Source organism: Esox lucius, chromosome 12 (genome assembly GCF_011004845.1).
Source record: "Esox lucius isolate fEsoLuc1 chromosome 12, fEsoLuc1.pri, whole genome shotgun sequence".
In the NCBI taxonomy this organism is placed as follows: Eukaryota; Metazoa; Chordata; class Actinopteri; order Esociformes; family Esocidae; genus Esox; species Esox lucius.
In genome coordinates, this window is record NC_047580.1 from 13,648,063 (window position 1) to 13,658,452 (window position 10,390).

General features: G+C 37.6%; 1 long non-coding RNA gene across 1 annotated transcript; it reads left to right on the plus strand.

The window, feature by feature from the left end:
- The first annotated feature begins 7,286 nt into the window (after nt 1–7,286).
- LOC109616416 lies at nt 7,287–10,153 on the plus strand. The gene is made up of 3 exons (XR_002197538.2): nt 7,287–7,367; nt 7,806–7,833; nt 9,014–10,153. It is a non-coding gene; the product is annotated as an uncharacterized LOC109616416 (long non-coding RNA).
- Nucleotides 10,154–10,390: the final 237 nt, after the last annotated feature.

Below are 10,390 nucleotides of genomic sequence, written 5' to 3' on the forward strand. Positions count from 1 at the left end.
TCCCCACAATGTTTATACAACCTTGTGTTCTCAGTTGTTTTAAAGAACATGAAAGTGTTTTGGGAATTTTCTGGCAACATCAGATAAGGAAGTTTTAAACAAAGTGGACTTTTATTCATTCACACATGTGTATCAAAAAGGCTGGATACTCTTTGAAGGTAGTCAGCTGTGGCCATTTAACATTGGCAATCAATTGAAAGATCAGTCTACATAAGGAAGTTGAGCTCCAGCAGACAGCCATGACAGAGCAACTGGGTCTCGTCTAATTAGTTCATTGACTTCAGTTGAAACAGAAAAAAAGTGTGGCTGAGAACTCGCTTCATGTTCTCCAACCTCCTCTACGTTTGGGATCTGTGCACCTTGAAAATAACCACTTACTAGAGGAAATAATAGGGTTGATCTTTGCCTGGTAATTGTGCCTCCTCCTCAAAATGCCACAGAGAGAGCTTTAAAACATTTTCAATTCAAATACACATATACCACTGCAGCATGGGTGTACATTCAGCCCACTGCTACAGTACTTCAGCAAAAATAATTGCCCCATCTTTTGCCCCAGATTTCCCCATCTTCAAAAATGATGTAGAAAAGTTATGATGAGTAATAAAACATAAAAATGTATATATGTATATTTTAATGATGGCTCGTGTTGATTTGAAGCCTATACTGTGTATATATTATAACAAATACTACCTGGGTTACACCCTCATGAGAATGCTTTCACTTTTGAAGATAAGTGTTTGGTCACAGAATAAGGATTATAAAATAAAACCCTGAATAAAGACACTAGATAGACATTGCTGTGGTATGTTTGAATTCATTCATCCATTTACCTTCATTAGGTTATCTTTTTTTGTCATTAAGGTAGGACCCAGCATATTCCAACTGTGTCACAATAACTGCACCCCACAAGACCAACAGAGAATCCATCTCTCAAAACCAGGCTTCAAGTGAACATAAGCCATAATTAAAATTTCTCAGTGAAAGTCACAGTGAATAAAAATGCATATTATGTAGGTTTTATATCGTATAATTGATATTGGTTACAAGTTTAATCATTACATAATGAAAATTATTCACACTGTAAAGTCAAGTCTATCATGCATGTCAATGATAAAAAATTCAAAGAGAGAATTTCAAGAGTCTTTACCTTTTGAAGAATTCACAAAGAAAAGTACACTCAACACACGTAAGCACCTGGATAGCTCCATAGTACATTTTCGAGTCTGCAGTTTCCAGTGATATCTCTCCTATGGTACATTTGGTTTGATTCAGTCTTCCCTCCCTATTTCGTCAAAAACCCTTTCACCTGTTGAGAACCAACCTGTCAAAGTTTCCATCTAGACAGAAAGAGGGATGATTAAGAAGGAGGATTTTAAGAATGTATTTGGTTGAACGCAGAGATGAGCTCATATCGATCTTGGAGTCCTTGTGAAGGACAGGCTTCTTTATCTGCATTTCTCTTTGTGGTCAGCTGGCAAGTCTACATTAATATGAATGAACACAATCCCTCCTTTTCTGTTTTGTCTGTTAAGTCAGGATCCCAAAGTATTTCCTGATTCCCATGGATTGCTCAAGCACAGTGAGGCTCCCCACACTCTCCGTTACTGTCTTCTCTGTACTCCGCCTCTCCATCCCCTCTTTCTCTTTCCTTTCCATCTCTCTTACCCCCTCCCACCTCTTTCCCTTCCTTCAGGTCTTACCTTTTTCTCTCTATTTCTCTCAATCTACTGGAATGTCATTAGGTTTATATCCCTTCATTGCTATCTTATAATATCTAACTTTCATTTTCATTTTTTACTGCGTTGTTGAGAATGAGCTCGTCTGCAAGCACTTCACTGACAATGTTTACACCTGATGTATTTGTGATTAATACAATTATATATTATTTTCTCTGAAAACGAGAGAGGCTAACTTTCCAGCCCGGTTGTTGGTTGCAGTGTGATCTGGGTGTGGGTTTGTAAAGCAATAGTTTATTGTGTATATAGGTATGATTGTGTGTGTGGATGAGATATGTTATATCTATGTATTTTAATGGTTTTTGTATGTAAACTGTGTTATCAGTGTGTTGGCAGTCATATGTTTGTGAATCGGCAGTGACTTAAATCAATCTTACTGAGTTGCAACATCTTTTACACAAATTGTCTCCTCGGTTGATCTGTTTGTTTACTCTTTGTATCCTCTCTTTCTTTTTTAATATATATAATCTCCCCTTTTCCCTAATCCTCGTTTCTCACTAGTTACTGTGCACCTTTAGTGTATGCAGTGCTTCAACAGCCCCCTCAGATAGATAAAGCCTCCTATAATTCTGACCTCCAAATACTCCCCTATCACTCCAAAGTGTGCATATGGTAGGAAATGCCGTGCCAAGATTGAGAATAGAAAAAGGATAGGCATGGATAAAGGATGAGCATAGATAAAGGATGAGTATAGATAAAGGATGGGCATAGAAAAGTGCTTATTATAGTCCAGAGGTGAGCTTGAGACATACACCTTTTAGTTTTATTTTCCTCTTCTGGCATAAGGAAATAAAAGTAGCACTAAATAGAGGGATTCACTTGTCGGATGCTACATTTTCTTTTCACTACACAGTGCCCTCAGAGACATGCCTCCACAATATATGTATAGATTTTTCAAATCAAAGAAACTCCTTCTAACCGGCGATGACTAACGCTTGACAGATGAATAGATTTAATTCTCCACACAGTAAACTCAGGGCAGATGTGTGGGGTGTTTTGTCCACCTGGGTTGGCAAGAGAAAAAACACTAATAAAAAAGAGAACTTCATCAGTGACTGTTTTCTTGGACTTTATAATGAATAGCTTCAGCAGGAAAAACACACTAAGGTTGAATATTATTGATGAAACAAACATGTTTTACTGTGGCATGCTTGTTGTTTTTAGATTTACATTCATTCCAATACTGTAGGTTGCTCTGGTTTCTCAGGACACAAAATGTACAAATTGCAAAGCATGATGGGTACCAGGGACGTCGCTAGACCTATTTTAGGGGGCTTTAGCCCCCTTAAAATATTAATTCGCCCCCCCCCCAAGTAAATAAATATATTAGTCAATATATTTTTTCAGTTATTTCTTTCTTTCGTCAACTTTTCCATCACATCTACACTTCTTACACATTATATAGACATTGTATAGAATGTTCATTTGATGCTTTGAACGTAACTCTTGCACGTGAAGCCAGCTGTTTTCTGTAAATAGTAGCTAACGTTTCTAGTGGTCGGAGAAGTAAATCCTCTCAACTTCAAAATGTAATAGCACTGGAAAGACACGGTACGTTTTAGTAATCAATATAAACTTTTAGCTAGCACACCGCCATTTTTCATATGGTAAAACAAAAAAAATTGATCGTAAAAATGTCATGTATGGAAATTCTTTAGACAAGTTTCAGTTCGTGAAATTCGACCTGAGCGACAGACCACACGTCATGTAATATCAAAGTGATCAGTCTTTTTTTTCTTTACCAGAAGGCAAGGAAAACCCCTGTTTGAGGTTAACATATTGCTTTAATTGCCATAATGGTTCTTTTTTTTTATTATGATAAAAGATTGTATGACTTTATTCAGAGATGAATGGACTGATGACTAAATCTGTTTTTGAAATGATTCAGAGAAATCTCGCTTAGAAACAGAATATACTAGATGTTCATTTACTAGTTTGACAAAATAATTTTGACTACATGGTATAGCAGTTTTTGTGACTTTTGTTGGTGTTGGATGGATGAGACACAGTGGAATTTCTATATTTAGATAGAATTGAAGTCATATTAGATCAGTGTCTAACACAAACTGTGAGACAGGTATATTTTAGCCAACCTTGACAAAAAATAAGCTTATTTTGATCGATTTTACACCCATTGTTACTGCAAAAATACATTGTGAAAATACGTTTTGGGGAATATACACCCAAAACGAGGCCCACCGCCTCAGTCCCTAGTTCTTATGCTGCAATCGTTTATGTGCCGGGCAGTGTTTCGTTTTTAAATTGGGACACATTGGGACGCGCGAGAGAGATGGACCCGGTGGGCATAGGGGTACCGGAATGCATAGATCTGTTGGCAGAGCGAGGAGAGGAGGTGGGCTTGTCGTTTCCAGCTCCTAGCAACTTCAGCAAAGCGAGCTAATTGATGCGAATGAAGCACATCGGTAGTTCAAAGAGCAGACATTAAAACCAAAATATTTCACAATGTTGCCGGGCGGTCCAGATGGTGCCTCGGGAATAGACAACTTTATGAACTCTGATCGCATTTAGTAGAATGTTAACATTGCAAAAAGACAAGGAATGTGCGACTGATACCCAATCTGTGGAAAATTGTTGCTGGAACCAACTGAGCAAAGTCAGATCTGGTTTCGGCACAACCATCATAAATAGTTCACTTTCAGCATGCCAATCGATACAACACTTTTGGTCTGTTGGTCAAATACATTAGTTCACTAAAAGTATACAATCGTGCAGTTAAAAAAGGCCAAGTGAAACTAAATTATGCTCGCCAATCACTACCTTAATTATTTGCTCTTCATTTCACTGACCAGTAGAATTCATGCTTTGTCTACCCACCAAAGAACGTGATACTAACAATCTAGCTGCAGTATAATTGATATTAATCTTAAATATTTTATTCTAATGTCTGTTTGTTGTTGTCTCTCTAACTATTTAAGTCAGCTATTCTTCTGGCTATTTATACCATGTTTAAAGCACATACCCATCTGAGGTTATCTTGTGTGTGGTTTGGCCTGTTTGTGTGAATTCAGACACCTGCCAGTACAAGTTTTGTTGAGGAAGCTCTTGGTTGTAGTCATGGCAGCTCCACAATCCTTTACTGAATAAATGGGGATAATTAATTCCCGCTCTAAGGCTGCATTAACACAGATAGTCCAAATCAGAGGTTGTTTTACAAATATTTTCTTTTAGACCAATCAGATCAGCTCTTTTGTCGATAAAAGTATTAAGTGGCTGTGCTTCCACATTTTCTGGAACCTGAGTTGTGTTGCCAAATGAACAGAGAAAACATGCCCCTACTTAACTCCTAAACTGTTCAACAATTAACAGTTACCTAATGTTGCAGATTAAATTATACAGCCAAGCACCATTTCCTACCTTCTCCTGACTTGAGAGAAGAAGAAAACATCTGATTGGTTCTCTTCTACACTGTTTAACCAACCAATCAAATGTGGAGGAGTTACAGTATGGTGTGTAGACAGTGTGCGTTTAAAATAAAGCATGCACAGAACGTTGTCCAGATCGTGAGCTTAAAGTGCGTGGGAGGCAGAGGCCACGCCATGAAATAATTAGGCTGCTCGTGTCAACACATTCTAAAAAATGAAATGCAGATCTGTTGCATTTTTTAAGCTGCATGATGATGTTTTGTTTTGCTGATTTAATGTAAATATAGTATGTGTGTATTATGGGGGAATAAGGTAAACCCCTTTTAATGCTACTGAGTGGACAGGTTGGAAGATTATTGCAGAAAAGGAGAATCTATGACCTGCATGATAATTTAATATCTAATAATCTGACTCCATATTGTTTGTAAACATACGCAAACCTCAATGACCATGATATGCTGGAAGTTTTTAGAAAAGGTAGCTAATGTTTCGTCACAAGCCAAACATTTAAAAGGTCATATGTTTCACGGCCTATATTATCCTCAATGCTCCTCATCAGTCAAGTCCAGAAGACAAGGGATGGTGTAGCCACACTGGAACTCAGAGAGGATCATTTTGGTCACTTCGATTATATGTGTATGTGCCTATATGTTATCATAAGCGCCCATAAGGTGTAGGTCGTTTAACACGAACCATACAGTAAAATGTCGTGTGTTCCTGGCTCTAACAGATATTTAATTATGCCCAACGACTCAGGGATGACTAGAATGTCATATGTTCCTGGGCCTAACCAAACTGCTTAGAGAATTCCAGGACTCAAGGACTCCAAGTCTGGTTGTTTTGATTTACTTATGTGTGTGTAATTCAGAGATGGAGTCACGACCACAACCCCGGAGATCCAGACCAAGACCAAGACCCAAACCTTGGAGCCCATTGCAAGACCATTGCAAGACCAAAACCACTTTGAACACAAAAAAACAAGACCGAGACCTTAGACTGTCCAATGTTCTCCAAACATAAAATGAGAAAATAATATAAATGATTTTTTTTTTGTAGGCCACAGCAGAGCATTGTTTTATAGACGTAAAACTACGTTACTAGCTTAAATTACTTTACTGATTATAACAGAAATTATTAGGTTGAAATTAGTCTACAAAGGCTAAAATAAGAAATAAAAGCAATGTGATTGATACATCCATACATGTTACAGCTTATTTCCACACTGGTGTGCTTAGTTAGCTAGCCAACACGTTAGCTAACTGGCTGGGTAGTTAACTAGATGGCTAACATTAACTTTGCTCAGTCAGGTTTATTCTGGATACCCATAGTATTGACATCAATGGCTGTGGGTACTTGTCAAAACTGTAAAATGCATTTTCATGTACTGTAAAGTTTCTGGCCACAATGAAAACTTTCGTGTCCATCACATCACAATGTTAACTTTGGCTAAATAAGCTAGTGTAGGTACCAAGCCTAGCTAACCAAGTCTTTATCTTGGTAATATATATGAATGTAATATTACAGCAGTCTGTACTCTAATGAGTTATGTCAGATGTATAATCGAACAGATCATGACCACTTAAGATAGTGCCGTGCTTATTAGCTAGCTAGCAATGATTTGCCTGCAGACATCAAGGGTTGCAGGCTGCTGCAGACCTGTTTGGTGCCAGTTCACATGCAGTTCAATAACGCATGATCGAAAACATGTGAATACAGTACTACAGGTGCGCAAAGGGACAAGCTAGCCTATATGAAAAATTGGTCTCGTTATACAGAGGTGACCAAGACCGCAACAAACTCAAATAACTTTTTGGAGACATTGCTATTTATCTTAAAATCAGATGTATCATAAACACTCCCCCAAATAGAAAATAGCATTTCTTTACATTGGCAAACACAATGAACTATATCAATGCAAAACTATCGAATTGACAGGGTGTTGCCGTCAGCTGTTGTCTGACATCCAACAAGGACAATCATTTCTACAATGTTTTTGTGAAGTTTGACCCATACCCCATACAGTACAGTAAAGCACATCAGCCTAGTCTACCCTTTATGGGGAACTGGGGAAATCCAAACACTACAGATAAATGTCCACAAGATAATGCATTTAGTTACACTCCAGTTTCCTCAGAGTTTCACACCTCTCCAGGTGAGCTCAGGAGGATGGGGCTGATGGCCCACACCTGGTGTTCCAGATCTATAGAGAAGAAAATGTTACCCAAGACACTGATTAACATCACCAAGGGTGTGTTGGAGACTTGGTGGGGTCAGACGGCCTCTTCGTCGAATACACTTCCACTCTTACTCCACAGACATTTCTCATTATACTACGTGTACATTGACTTCTGTACAAGTATATCTGCTTCAGAGTTCTTAGTACATAGCCCTATCTAAAAAAATCAAACAATATATTTTTTAACCTATTTAAAACATTGACTGTCTCGTCCTGCATGTATTGCTATTTCATTGTTTTCCTTCTGACATTTATGAAGCATGTTCTAATATTCTGTTAATGAAGGACAACTGAACAATACTGTATGAATGCAAACTGAATACTGCGTGTCCATATAAAGACAAAACTGGTGAGGAGTCAGGATACTCCTGTGACTTTGACAGTTAATTAATATTGTATAAGCAATGGGATTAATTACAGTATCTCTCTGTCCTCTCTGTCCTCTCTCAGACTCCAGGTGCCAGCACATCACTGGAGGGTACGTCTTGTTGGAAACACAATATTGGTTCATATGAAACACTGTTTGCATTCTATTGTCTGTGTGTGTGTGTGTGTGTGTGTGTGTCTGTCTGCTGCGGCACAGCATAATTACAACTGAGAAGTGAAACGTGACAAACAGGAACCTGCAATCCGGAAGTCTTATTCACCCATGAGGTCATATCTCCATGACACTTGTTTTATTTAACACTATAGTGACCTTAGTAGTGTGATGTTAAATTAAACATCACACTCTTTTGGGATGTTGTTTTATGGACAGTTGCTGTCAAAGAGTTCTAAGATTCTTATTGTGATGAAAACTGAAACTTTCTAAAATTGGTAAAATATTTGATTCCAACCTTTTTAAAGATGGTCTGTTTCATTTGATCTGTGTAACTACGGCATTAAAAAACATCCGCTATGTAATTGTAAACCATTTCTAATTTCAAAATACCAAAATAATTAGAGAATCACCATTGGTGTTTAATATAGGTTAATTAATGTATGCATAATATTTTACTGATAGCTTTCCAATGTATTCTAAATACATAAAAAGAAACTGTCAACAATCAAACAATGTTTTCATAACTAATATCTGATTATGAATATGGATGATAAATATGGCCCTAGGCCTTGCCTCCATCAAATGACTGCAATGCAGAATGCAATGTGCCCTGTGGATATGCTTAAAGGTGATTCATGGTAAACTGTATGGGGTTATTTATCTATTTTATTTTAAACATCTGAAGGTGAAATAGCTAAAAATACTCCTCTAGGGGTTTGTGAGTGAGTCAGAGTTGTGACGTTTCTTTACTCCAAAGTCAAAACACATTTTGTGTCTAAGCAAAGCAGGCTTTTAGTATGTCAACATGAATTATTAACTAATAATTAACTAATGCTAAAAGCTTTGGAACAATTAAAATAAAGTTTAATATTTAATATAAATAATGTAATCTGGTTTGAATTAAAAATAAGAACAAATGTTTTTAGATAATACAGAAGTACTTTCACATACAGTATTGTCTTTGTTTCTCGATTGCCCACGAGTTACTTTTAAGATTAATACATTCTTTACTAGAATGACCGATTAGAACAAGAAATGATAATGCCGCCTGCAAAATGTCAACTAAATTAAATTAATTCCTATGCATAATAAGAGCTTTTATCTCTCCCATGTGTAGACCATACACTGACACAGGCCCACATTCGAGAAACGACTTCCTCATCCATCACAACTTAGCATGACAGAAGACCATGGCACAAGAAGGGAAAGCAGCAGGGACCCGCCTGTGAAGTGTAACCTCTGACCCCTGTTTGCTTTTTCTATACTGATTCATAAGCAGCTATGCATGTTGGTCTAAAATGGTGATCCATCAATGCCATGATCAGGACTGGGAATAACACCCGTCACTGTGTATTGATGAGCCCACAATGAGCCGCTTGTTTATTGAGATCAGTGTGTTCAGTTTGGTGGTGATCCACATTGTCGATCCAGTGTCCAGTTAAATGTGGGCATTAGACAAATAGGTTTAACAAATTCTTGGCATTGGTCTTACATAGTCCTGTAGCAATTGAAATACCCTTGACAAATGCCAACAAATTAAGAGTCCACTAAGATTGTTCCAGTTCCAAAAAAGGCAGAATGAAATGTTAAACACCACATACATGACTGTGTTCTATAGACTCTAACATTATTCAGGGAGGTTGCAGGTCACAGGGGCAGAGACGTCTTTAAGAAAGGTTCTTTAATCCGCAGACTTAGTAAACATGAAACAGGGATATCACATAAACACAAATGTCAACATAAAACAATGATGGACAGGAAGCACTAGGGCAGAAGGAACTTAAAAAGGGACATAATGAGGGGCAAACGAGATACAGGTGAAGACTAAACTCGACACAGGTAATTTCAATCCAAGAACATCGAAACAGCTAGAACATAAAGATACTGATCATAGAAATACAACAGCTGACATGGCACAGGCCATGACCGGCTGGTACAGACTTCTTTTGACATGGGAATTTATATTGTTTCATCGTTCGACTAGCAGGTAACATGGGCAATTGTACTGTAAGCACTGATGCTTTGTACACATTGATCAAGCTATACCTTTGGAAAGCTACCTCCCACTGCAGCTGTGAAATAACATTTCCCAATTATAATTTCATTTTGACAAATTCATTGTTTACTTAACTTTACAGTAAATCTGGTCGTTAGTTCTATGAACTACACCACTGTTTATTCCATTAATGTTCAGTAAATGGTTCAGTATTTACTCTCAGTTATTCTTCAGAGGAGAGAAAGTGGGTAAAGGAGAGGAGAGATGCCAGAATTTAACCTGTGCAGTGCCACTGCCTTTAAATTGCCAATTAAAGTGTTTTTGACAAAATACAGCACTGTGTCATCTCCAAAACAGTTAGTGCTATGTTTGGATTGGTTTACCAAAGTCCCTGTATAGTTTGCATGTTTCTCCCTCTATTTACTGTCCTTCAGCATCTTCATCATTCATTCAGAAGCACTCAAAAATATCAAAACATGTATTAGCTTTTGTGAGGTA